The sequence below is a fragment of the Piliocolobus tephrosceles genome, chromosome 7 (genome assembly GCF_002776525.5).
Source record: "Piliocolobus tephrosceles isolate RC106 chromosome 7, ASM277652v3, whole genome shotgun sequence".
Classification (NCBI taxonomy): domain Eukaryota; kingdom Metazoa; phylum Chordata; class Mammalia; order Primates; family Cercopithecidae; genus Piliocolobus; species Piliocolobus tephrosceles.
Window position 1 is genome coordinate 141,980,570 of NC_045440.1, and position 12,600 is coordinate 141,993,169.

A 12,600-nucleotide genomic window follows, 5' to 3' on the forward strand; every position below is an offset into this window, starting at 1 on the left:
CCATCAGGCTGAGACTAGATATCCATGGCTGGCCTCTCCCTTGTCTAATCCTGCTTCCCTCTTTCTCTGAAGTTTCAACTGAAGGTACCTGCTCAGCCAATCACTTGCACAAGAATCTCCATTTCAGTTTCTGCATCTTAGGAACCTGACCTAAGGTGCAGGACCTCTCCACGAAGGCCTAGTAACTGCCTGGGGTCCCTGGGCTAACAAATGTCAGAACTAGGGTGACCAACTCATCCACGTTGTCCAGGACCAAGAAGGTTCCTGGGATGCGAGACTTTCAGTTTTCAAACTGGAACAGTCCCCCTCAAAATGTTACAAGTTGATTACTCTAATCAGAACTTGGATTCAAACCAAAGTCGGCCTCACTCTAAAGGTTGTGATTTTCATTTGCATGACCCTGTCTCACTACTACTCAGAAGACCTGCCGTTTAGTTTTCACCAGAGAATATGTTCACTTTGTGATGTCCATGCAGGGATGTCTGTAGGCGCCAAAGCAGCCCCATCCCACTTGTAGAAAAGGCATTCTTAGCTGGTCACGGAGGACTTCAGGAGATCCATACCTTCCCCCCAACTCCCATAGGATTACTTTTTTTTTTTTTCTGAGAAGAGTGGCTATAAATTTTATCAGATGCTCAAAGTGATCCTGGACATAATTAAGGTAAAGAACAATTGTCTAAGAAAACATTGCTTTTATCTCTGGATTAAGCAGAACAGTGGGGTGCTGTACTTACATCTGATGCTTAATGTCTCAAGCAGAGCTGTTTCCCAGTGAATGGCCCAGCACCCACCCGTGCACTCACAGGAGCATGGTGGGTGGGAGTTGTCCACTGCATTCCTCAGGCTACTTTCATCCTAGCCCTAGGTGTGTGTGCGGCGGGGGGCGCGGGGGGTGGGCAGGGGTGGTACTTCTTTTCTGTTTCAACTGAAATTTAAAACACACTTGGCCGGGCGCGGTGGCTCACGCCTGTAATCCCAGCACTTTGGGAGGCCGAGGCGGGCGGATCACGAGGTCAGGAGATCAAGACCATCCTGGCGAACACGGTGAAACCCTGTCTCTACTAAAAATACAAAAAAATTAGCCGGGCGTGGTGGCGGGCGCCTGTAGTCCAAGCTTCTAGGGAGGCTGAGGCAGGAGAATGGCGTGAACCCGGGAGGTGGCGGAGCTTGCAGTGAGCCAAGATCGCGCCACTGCACTCCAGCCTGGGTGACAGAGCGAGACTCCGTCTCAAAAACCAACCAAACAAACAAACAAACAAAAACCACACTTGTCACTTGTCGGCCAGGCGCAGTGGCTCATGCCTGTAATCCCAGCACTTTGGAAGGCCAAGGTGGGCGGATCACCTGAGGTCAGGAGTTCAAGACCAGCCTGGCCAACATGGCGAAACCCCTTATCTACTAAAAATACAAAAAATTAGCCAGGCAAGGTGGTGGGTACCTGGAATCCCAGCTACTGGGGAGGCCGAGGCAGGAGACTCGCTTGAACCCGGGAGGCAGAGGTTGCAGTGAGCTGAGATCGCACCACTGCACTCCAGCCTTGAAGACGGAGTAAGATTCCCTCTCAAAAAAAAAAAAAAAAGAAAAGAAAAGAAAAGACCTGTCAGTGTCATCTGAGGAGATGGACAGGGGAGGTCATCCTAGGGGGGCAGGTGCCCAGCAGCAAGCAACCAGGCTGCAAGGTGCCCCTGAACTGAAAGGCTACCTTCTGACCTGTAAATGGTGCTTAAATAGGGAACTGTAAATGGTGCTTAAATAGGACTGCAGTTATTAGTTTTTAAATGTAAAAAGTATTATTTTATTATTGATGATTTCTGCATGTATTCTTCTATTTTTTGACAAATATTTATTGCATGCTCAATGCGTGTCAGGAACTATTCTAAGGGTTTTGTGCAGCTATGAGTATGGCAAAGTCCTTGCACCATGGGAGGTCATATCTTGCAGAGGAGATAACAGAAAACAAATAAACCGATGCATCTCTACTATTTCAGATAATGATATAATAATGAATTCTTTTGAGAAAAAAAGAAAGCAAGCTCTGTGGCTACAGACTAAGCAAGCTCTGTGGCTAGAGACTACACAGGGTTATTTAACTAGGGTTGTCCAGAGAGATCACTACGAAGAGGGAACTTAGATGAGGAAAGGGAGTGAGCCACAGGAACATCAAGGGATGATCTGTCCCAACCAACAGGGTAGACACAAAAGGAAAAATCCTTAGGGCCAGAGGAAGCCAGATAGTGTGTGTTGTTGTTTGTTTTTTTGTGTGTGTTGTTGTTTGATTTTGTTTGTTTGTTGTTTGTGAGACAGAGTCTCACTCTTTCGCCAGGCTGGAGTGCAGTGGCACAGTCTCAGCTCACTGCAACCTTCGCCTCCCAGATTCAAGCGATTCTCCTGCCTCAGCTTCCCAAGTAGCTGGAACTATAGGCACACACCACCACCCAGCTAATTTTTGTATTATTCGTAGAGATGGGGTTTCACCATGTTGGCCAGGACAGTCTCGAGCTCCTGCCTCGTGATCTGTCTGCCTCGGCCTCCCAAAGTGCTGGGATTACAGGCGTGAGCCATCGCACCCAGCGTTTGTTTGATTTTTTCAATGAGCAGTAGTGTAGACCTTGTGGGTCTAAAAGAACACCTTTGCTTCCTCTACCTCTATACTTCTCCTAGCGGATCACTGCTACTCCCAGGCTCTCAATTAGCATCTATGTGCTGAGGATTCCCTAAGTCTGTGTATTCAGCCAAACTCTTTTCTGAGTTTGATTGATACTGCCTAAAATGTATATGGATGTCATTGGAGACCTGAAACTCCACACATTCGAAACAGAACTCACCGTCTCCTCCTGAAAACCTGTTCTTTCCCCTGTGTCCCCAGGCCAGTGAACAGCAGCAAAGCCAATCCATCAGACTAGGTCAGAAAATGGAGCATCATCCTGGAGCAGAGGTATTCTTTACTCTTGGACCCTGTATGTCAAGATTCTACTGACTGAATAAATCTCAAGTTGGTCCTCCTGTCTCCGTCCCTACTACCTTAACCTAGGTTTAGGCCATCCTTACCTCTAGGTACCCTAAATTTCCTGCAATAGACTCCCACCTAGTTTCCATGCCTCCTAACTTACTTTTCTCCAATGCATTCTTTATGTTGCAGCCAGAATGGACCAGTCCAAAATGCATGCTCGTATCCCTCATCTCCCAGTTTAAGATCTTCCCACCCTTCCCATTAGCTTCCAGATAAAGAATAAATCCATTCACAAAGTGTCCAAGGGCCCGCACGCCCAGCTCTACTCACCTCTCCAGCCTTTCAGCTTCCCATCCCTGTCTTAAGTTCTTCACCCACACTCTCTCTGAGCCCACACATCCTACTGCCTGCAATACTCTCTCAACCCCTGCTCTCCACACTGGCTTTCTTCTATGTGAAACAGGTCCCCCGACTCCTTATCCCACATTTATCTATGTAACTCCTACTTTCCATTCATGTTTCATATTTGATACCTCTTCCTCCAGGAAGCCCCCCATGGCATTCCCAGGTGGGGTTAGGTGTCCTTCTCTGTTATCAGGTCTTATCTCTATCATAGAGATGTACATTATAACTGTACATCTGTCACTGTACATTATAACTGCTTCTCTACTTGTTTGTCTTCTTTAAAAGTTATAAACTTATTAAGGACATAAACATGATCTTCTTTATCTTGGCCCCCTTCAAGCTTCTATAAGAGAGTATGGGGCATAACAGGCACTTAGGAAATAAAATTTGTGTTGACTGCCTTCCCTTCACAATTGGGAAAAGAACTCCAGGGAGGTTAAGTTCCTGCTTAAAGAACACAGCTAATCCATATCAGAATTAACCCTAGAGTACCTGTATTCAATTTTTGATCCGATTTTCTTTCAGATACCAGACTCCTTATAAAAGATAAAACCTAGTTCTTAATCTCAAAAATACAGAGTCTAGGAGGGACTCGAGATCTAGACAAGAAAGCTACAGGCTGAGGTCAAGCCACAGGGTTGCACTGAGTGTTGGAGAGGAACACAGGGACCCGCAGGGCCCATCAGGTAAGAGAGCCCAGCCCTGGAGACATGGAAGAGGGTGTGCCTGGTTGGGGGAGCAGAGTGAGCCATGCTCAGACAGACAGATGGGTGGATAAGGGCCTTATCTGCCATCCCAGCAAGAGAACTTCCACCACGGGAACTTCCTACCAAAAGAGCTGCACCAGGAAGACACTCTCACAAAGGGAGCATACACCACTCTGCCTCTAGATTATCCATATGCAAAGAGTTCATCCCACCACTACCTCCCTCCAGCTACCTGGGATGACACTCACCTCTTCAATCTCCTTGCCCATCTTCCCTCCAATAACTGAAGACTAAAGACTGTAAGTTACAGTTATTCTAAGTAACTGAAGACTTAGAGAATATGACGTCACTTCAACGTCTGCCAAATATAATGAAATTAGAGACAAAACTCTAGAAGAGAAAGAAAAATAGGCCAGGCATGGTGGATCATGCCTGTAATCCCAGCAATTTGGGGGGCCGCAGCAGGTGGATCACTTGAGGTCAAGAGTTCAAGACCAGCCTGACCAATGTAGTGAAACTCTGTCGCTACTAAAAATACAAAATTAGCTGGGCATGGTGGCACATGCCTGTAATCCCAGCTACTTGGGAGGCTGAGGCAGGAGAATCACTTCAACCCGGGAGGTGGAGGTTGCAGTGAGCTGAGATTGTGCCACTGTACTCCCAGCCTGGGTAACAAGAGCAAAACTCTGTCAAAAAAAAAAAAAAAAAGAAAAAAAGAAAGGAAAGAAAAGAAAAATATTTCCTATATCGCAAAGCCCAACAACAAAAGCTATATCATCAATTAAATATAGGGCAAGACTTTAAAGAATGGGGTGGAAAGAATATGTCTAAAGTGACAGAGAAAGTGAACAACAGAACTCAACCAGGCCCACATCCTCCAGTGTCTAGCTGGAGACTCCTCTAACAATAAATCTATGGCTTTGCATGTCCCAAGAAATGTTTCAAAAGAAATTTGATCTTGGTACTCTTGCTATCCAACTGCCTAGTTATGCCTGGAATATTGGAGCTATGTAGGAAATGATCATTTAAGTCTAACTCATAATTTGGAACATGTCATTGTTTCTCCCTCAATCATTTCCTCATTTTCTAATTCCCAGTCAATGCTGGGACCAGCATCTACTCTGGCACCGAGGCAATCCTATGTTCATTCATTCATTCATTCAGCAAACATTTACTGAGTGCATATTATATGAGAGGATTTGTTCTACCAGTGGGAGTTCAATAGTGAACTATGTAATATATTGATGAGTACTATAAAGAAAGAAACATCAAAATAGGAGACTGTCATTGTAGAAGTAGGTGGTAAGGGTGAGTTAATGATATGCTAAGGTGACATTTGAGTTGCAGCCAGAATAAAGTAGGGACAGCCGGTGGTTACCAGGGAGAAGAATGTCCCAGGAGGAAGGAGTAGCATGTGCTGCTGAAGATCAGCCAGGAGGCCAGGGTGGGTAGAGGTGAGTGGCTATGGAGGAGACCAGGTCACAAGGTGGTGAGCAGGGTTGGAACAGGGGCTGAAAGTCCTGTAGGTTGCAGGTCATGGGAAATGCTTCAGATTTTACTCTGAGTTAGAAAACCACTAAAGGGCTTTGAGTAAAGAGTTTAATCTGATTTCAGTTTTATAAAGATCTCTCTGGCTGCCGTGCGCAGGGTAGACACTGGGAAGCAGAATAAAGGCAGGATGTCAATTCACAGCCTGGTTCATTAGTCCTTGCCTTCTTCTCTCATGGTGGGAGGATGGATAGAAAGCCTGAGTATCAACCATGGCCCCTCCTTCCTCTTGACCTATCAATGATCAAAGGTCCCTAGAATGTCTCACTGATATTTTTGTGAGATAGGATGCAATCTGTTCATTTCTCTGATACCCTCCTTCTGTTCCTCTCTACTCTTCCTTCTCACACTATTTCTTCTCTGTCCTTCTCTTTCTCCCACCTCTCATTACCTGAAGTCAAGCATCTCTGCAGAGCCTCCTAAGAGGCCATAAAATCTTTGTTGGATCTCGCTAACCTGGCCTCTATCACACCTGGGGAGAGCATCCTGCCCAGGTCTAGACTTTTCTGTGACTTCCTATGGCCTTCCATTAGAGGAAAAGACTGGCTTGCAAAACTCTCAAACGTGTAACCCTACTGTCTCTCAAGCCTCAATGGACACCACCTCACCCCTTGGCCTCTTGTTCCAGCCCTGCCGTTTCTTTCTCTTCCTTGCTACTTCTTGTCTCCAAGTCTCTGCATGTTGCTCTCCCTTTCTGATTGCCCTTCCCTCAGGTCTGCATGTGGAGATTCCTTCAGACTCAGCTTAGACTCTCTCTTCTCTGAGAAGGCATCCTTGACGGCCACCACCTAGGAAATATGCCGTATGCGCCTTCTCTTTGCTCCTGCAGACCCCCTGCATTGCCTGGTTTGTTCTTGCCCATTTCCATGCCTGATCCCCCAACTACATATTAAGCTCTTGAAAGGCAAGGACCTTGTGTTGTCCACAGTTGATTCTCAGTCTGGCATGATGAGTGACACAGGGCAGGCTACTTATGCAAATGTCCTATACCAGGCACATCACAGCACCACTCCATCCACACCAGAGGCGGAGGGAGGACCACAGATCCCAGGCTTACAGTGCCACTTTCCTTTGTGATGCTAAGATCTCCCTCACGAGTCACTCCTGAGATGGGTGTGCAGCCACCTAGAAATGATTCATGTTTGAGCAGAAACATTTGACATGTTTGGGCACCCATTGTCTGGGTAGCTCAGCAGATATTAGCGATGTCCGTGAACCTCTGCCAGATCTCTCAGGTAAGATCAGACTTTACACACACAATTTCTTGCATTTGAAATTAAGGAGATCTTCCAGACTGGACTGAGCAGCAGAACCTCCTGCCTAGAGTAGGATAAGAATTGGACTGGGACAAGGAGTATTGAACAACTCCCTAAGTCCCTGGGTCATCTTGGGCACTTTAACTTTCTTTCTTTTCCTTTTCTTTCTTTCTTTCTTTTTTTTTTTTTTTTTTTTTTTTTTTTTTTAGTTGGAGTCTCACTCTGTTGCCCAGGTTGTAGTGCAGTAGTGTGATCTTGGCTCACTGCAACCTCTGCCTCCTGGGTTCAAGCAATTCTCCTGCCTCAGCCTCCCAGGTAGCTGGGATTACAGACATGTGCCACCATGCTTGGCTAATTTTTGTATTTTTTAGTAGAGATGGGTTTCATCATATTGGACAGGCTGGTCTTGAACTCCTGACCTTGTGATCCATCTGCCTCAGCCTCCCAAAGTGCTGGGATTACAAGCATGAGCCACCGCACCCAGTCTTAAGTTTCTAAACTAAGGAAAATGCAAAAAGAAGAAAAATTTGGTGGTAGGGCTATGGGTATATAATGCATTGAAATGTAGAGTTTTGGATAAGCTGTGAGTTCCAATAATAACAACAACCACAAAATGGTCTGAGGGCTATAGATGTAAACTTGGTAAGGGGAAACACAGATTAGTACATACGAGCACTGCAATAGAGCTAGAGAAAGCCATTGACATCACCCAGGTTTTTTACAGATGAAAACACTGAGTCAAGAAAGGTAAGGTGACCAGATCAATAGTCCTGCAAATGGTTAGTGTCAGATCTGGAGTGAGGACCTGGTCCCTGAATCTAAATCTTTAGGTCATTCTGCTCCCTCCTGGTGTCTCTCATGTCTAACCAAAAGAGGTTCTGGGTGGTTGGAACCATGGCCATCTTCTTAGTTCTTCCTCTCTTGTAGAAATGTAGGTGAAATAGAGGGAGGAGACTCATTTGGGGCATTTCAAACAATTCTGGAACCCTCTATTATTGGCAATTACATCGATCATTTGCAAATTACAGATATTATATATTGAGTTCCTGGCATGGCAATTTTCTTTCTGTGAATTTCCCTACCTATCTTGAAAGGTGGCTATCATTGCAATGCTACACAGGTAAGGCAGATGGCTGGGGGAGCAAAATGATTTACTGAAGGTCACACAGAGCTAATGAGTGAAGGAGCTAGCATTGGAAGCCAATGTGATGCTGTGAAATTAGACAAGGATTTTGCTCATTTTCTAGGTCAAAAAGTAAGGAAAAGAATGAACTTACTTAGGGTATTAATATTTTACAGTTTATGAACTACTTTTATGGCCCAGTATTAATTTGCTCCAAGCATTCGACATCCCTGTGAGATGGGTATTCACATCCACACTTTACGAATGAGGAAACTGAGGCACAAGACAATCAAGTGCCCTAGTTCCAGGTACCCTGAGAACTGAGATTAAATCTAGGCTATCTTAATCCAATGCTTGTGCTTTTTTACTATACTGGAGCTGAAATCCCAATGCTTGTGCTTTTTTACTATACTGGAGCTGAAATCAAGGAAAGAAATTGAAGTGAGAGAAAGATATTTCAAGTTTAAAATATTCCATCAGATGTTTTCAGCAAATGTTACATGAAGGCCATTCAACACCAGATTTCAGTTATCCTAAAGTGCCCACTTGAAAAAAAAAATGAGCATTTTAAAGCAAAATATGTGCTTCTGTTCTCCTTCACTTTGCCTCAGTGGTTGACCCTAAATAATACACAACAAGCCATGGAGCATCCTTCAGGCTTGCCACACAGACCGAGATGGCGAAAGCAGCCAGAAACGGCCTTTCTGCAGCCTACGTCTGCACAGGTGGTCATGTTGGAAGTAAGGCTCGTTCACTCATTCAACAACCATTCATCATGGCCATGGCTGCACCAGGTGCTGCAGCCACAACCAAAGTCAGATAGGAAGAGGCACCAGTCATCGGGAAGCATCAAATCAACAGAAAGGACAGGTATGTGTGCAAGCGATGACACAGCACAGTCCATCACAAAGCAGGTCCAGAGTGTTGTGGGAGCACATGAGAGAATCTGGGAAGGCTTCCTATAGGAAGGGGCATTTGAATCAGGTTGTTAAGGGAAGAAAGAAGTGAGAAATGGTTATTCTACGCAGGGAGACCACTATGAGCAAAATCAGGGGCATAAAAGAGCAGAGAACAGTATAAGATAGTCCTGGTTCCTTCCAGAAATTATAATTCCTTCAGCAATAAAATCAAGCTGTAAGCATTCAGTCTACTTCAGTCAAATTGAGCAAACATTTGGTAAACACCTGACATTACAGAGCAGAGTTGGATGAAAGTAATCCTGCCCACAAGAAACCCACAACCCGAGGTGAACAGTTAAATGAGTCCCTACTCTGTGTAAATCTCTGTTTACACTGTAAAAAAATTTAATCCACCCCTGTGGTGAGCAGACCTCACTGTTTCAAACTAGATGAGTGCTGCATTTGATGGCAAAGCACTTGACCTTCAGCACTTGTAGGCAAGGAGGATGGCATGCAGCATTCTCCCGAGAAGCCCTCTTTATGTTGCCCTGAGTGAATCTTGGACCAGACTACAGTGTCTCCACTGTGAGTCACTGACTAATATTTCCACTCTCTTTTCATAGCTGATGGATGTTTAATGATTTGCCAATCTGAGGAAGAGAGTTTCTTTAGAAAACAATTATCCCTTTTACTTGCACAAGACCTGAGGTTTTTAAAAGCCCTTCCCAAACATCCTCTCCACATCCCACTGGATCGTGATTGAGCCTGATAAACTGCAAGACTTGTTAGTAGCCCCATTCTCCAGATGAGAGAAAGAAGCCTCAGTGAGGTGGAACAACTCAAGGTCACACAGCAGGTGCATGAGGAAATCAGAGTTCAAATCCATGTTTTCTGACATGGATTTGAATCTGGTCCACTTTCCTCTACACCTAACCATCTGCCTAAGCTCTGATAATATCATCCATATTATGACATAAATCTCCAGATGAGACATTGGCCGAATCACATCCCCTTGGGTAACATAATGACACCATAAATTAAAAGCCCAATTAAAGAACATAGCCATTTAATTGGGACTTAGACTGTCCCCCGAGGCCACGATATAAAGGAAGAGCCTTTTCAAAGTCAATGGCTGCCTATCCTGGTTATTACTCAGAGACCTACTTACCCACATGCACGAACTTTCAGACCCTAATTATTCACATGCTATCTTCCTTCTTCCAGGGCCCTGGTCCCAGCTGATCTGAGTTGGGAATCACTACCCAAGCTCTGGCCCTCTCTCCAGCCTGCAGATGTAGTTAACAGTCTATCACACTGTGTGGACAGCCCAGGTGTCTCTCGGCTTTGACACATCACTTAACATCAAGAGCATCATAACCTGATGGAAAACAAAGCCCCCTGGTTCAAATGGACACCTGAAGCAGGTGTCTCCAGCTGTCTGAAAGTGAGATAGTTTGCCAGTGGCCAAGCAGCAAGGATTGTCTCTATGCGCGATGTGGTTCTTGTTTTGCTGGCAAAGTGGGGTGGGGAGCTAGAAATGAGGCGGGGAGAAGGGGAGGGCACGGTCTTGTCTGCTAGCTCAAAATTTTATTTCTATTCCCCTCCTATCCCTAATAGTCAACGACAATAACATGATACTCCTGTGTCCCAAAATAATAACAGTTACTACTTGTCTCGTCTAAACATCCCCTCCAGTGATTGGGTTTGAAGGTGGCTCTAAAGATCAAGAGCTGGTCCCTTTCCATGTCATAGCTGAGCTGCAGTGTCCCCGCACACCCCTGTCCCCAGCCAAGCCACAGGAAGAATGGGTCTGTGCATTCGCCTGGATCACAGAGAATCGCTGCCACTGTCCCCTCCATCCCAGTGCGGTCTTCTCCTGAGCCTGGCCCCCGGGTTCCCTGGCTTCAAGGACCCCAATGGCCAAGGTCTGCATGAGCCCCCTCAGCCTCCATCTGGAACTCCTGGGGGGACCCCCTCATTAACCCAGCCTCTCCGCTTCTCTCACAGCCCTGGCCCTTCTTATTCCCTCAAGACCTGCCCAGCTGTGCAGCAAACCTGGAGGGCAGAGAGACTGGGGAAAATCGAGGGAGATAAACCACATTTTGCGGCGGAATCGCAGTTCCGTGACAGAAAGCCATCCAACTGGCAACCACGCTTGCAGAAGCGTCACTGCCACCGACGAGAGAGTTTTGCAGCTGCCGACCCCAGAGCGCTCTCACCTACCTGTCTCCACTGCAGGGCTCCCCTCTCTCTCCCCCGGGGGCCGCGCTCCTGGGTCCCTCTTTCTCCTCTTTCGCCGTCTCTGGCCGCCAACACTTGCGGCGGCGGGCGGACTGGGAAGTCCGCGGCACCTGCGAGCTGGTGTCGAGTCCCCGCGGCGAGGCTGCCTGGAGGAGGAGCGAGCGGATGCTGCCCTCGCCCGCCGCCGCCGGTGCTGATGCGGTTGCTATGGTTATGGAACTCCGCAGCTGCCCCCTCTCGGTGCAACAGCTGCCCGGCCGCGGCCTCCGGGCAGCCCCAGTGAGCGGGCGCCAGGACGCTAGGCTGTCAGTGCTGTCGGGAGAACGCAGCCGCCAGCGCCGCAAGGGAGCAAGGACCAGGCAGCTGCGCCCGCGCCGCTGGGCTGGCGCCTCCGGGCTGCGCTCACCTCCGGCGCCCTGGCTCCTCTACTTCCTCCGCCTGGACGCGGCCAGACCTCCGCGCCGCGCCGCGCGCCCTCGCGGCCGGGAGAGCCCGCCCTGCTGCTCCCGCTGGCTCCGCTCCGCAGCCGCTGCGCACCGCGGGGGTAGACGCTGCGCGACTGGCTGGCAGCGCGGCTTACGCGCTCCCACCTCGGTCCCTCTCTGCCGCGAGGCCCTGATGGGAGCCCGGGGCGGGCTGCCCAGCGGCCAAACCCCGCCCGCCCGGCCGCCCGGGTGCCCAGGGCGCAGGCTGCGGCCCCGCGTGCGGCCCTCCCAGCCCGACCGGCGCGAGCATGCTCAGTCCCCGCGGCGGGGCTGCCCTCCCGAGCCAAGACCCCAGGCCTGGGGCAGGAAAAGGGTCCCTGCAGACCCCCAGGGGTGGGACGCGGCGGAGAACTGGCCGGGAGGGGGCTGTTGAACTTGGAAGGGAAGCCTAGGCAACAAGTAGATGCCTGAGAAAGGGTAAAAGCGCTGAGCAACCCATACCTCCAACGCGAAGTCAGCAGTGGCCTTCAACCCGCCAGCTGGCCGGTCATCCGATGGGCTCCTCACTTCATGCTGAACGTGGGGCTTCACAGACGCGTGAGATTCTGTCTACGGAGAAGGGAGAGGAAGATCAGGGAGAGTTAAGCCAACTCCTGTCTATTGAGCATTCTTTTTTTTTTTTTTTTTATTGTTATACTTTAAGTTCTAGGGTACATGTGCATAACGTGCAGGTTTGTTACATATGTATACTTGTGCCATGTTGGTGTGCTGCACCCATCAACTCGTCAGCACAGCACCCATCAATTCGTTATTTATATCAGGTATAACTGGGGCATTGGGAACGCTGATTATCACCACCACTGTGTTGGCAAGTTCTTGTGGCATGCCTGTGACAGATGACAAAACAGCCTTAGAGAAGGAGCCAAGACTGGGACTTGGAAGCCCAGTGACCCGTCCACTAGACTCAGCTATGCTAACTCCACCCAAGAGGAGGCAGGGAATGGAACCAGGCAATTGCAGTTAGCAGGAGGAGACTCTAACCCAGT

The 12,600-nt window shown here is 48.0% G+C and overlaps 1 protein-coding gene across 2 annotated transcripts in view; it reads right to left on the reverse strand.

The window, feature by feature from the left end:
- The window catches only part of FAM135B (family with sequence similarity 135 member B), a 354,745-nt gene extending 342,586 nt beyond the window's left edge, over positions 1-12,159 (reverse strand). The window contains exon 1 of one of the 2 annotated variants that reach the window (XM_026454551.1): positions 12,056-12,159. The gene's annotated coding sequence lies outside the window, so the exon portion shown is untranslated. Of the gene's footprint in view, positions 1-11,111; positions 11,691-12,055 lie in introns of those variants that run through there. The other variant, XM_031935958.1, reaches the window with a different exon arrangement.
- Between the last annotated feature and the right edge of the window lie 441 nt (positions 12,160-12,600).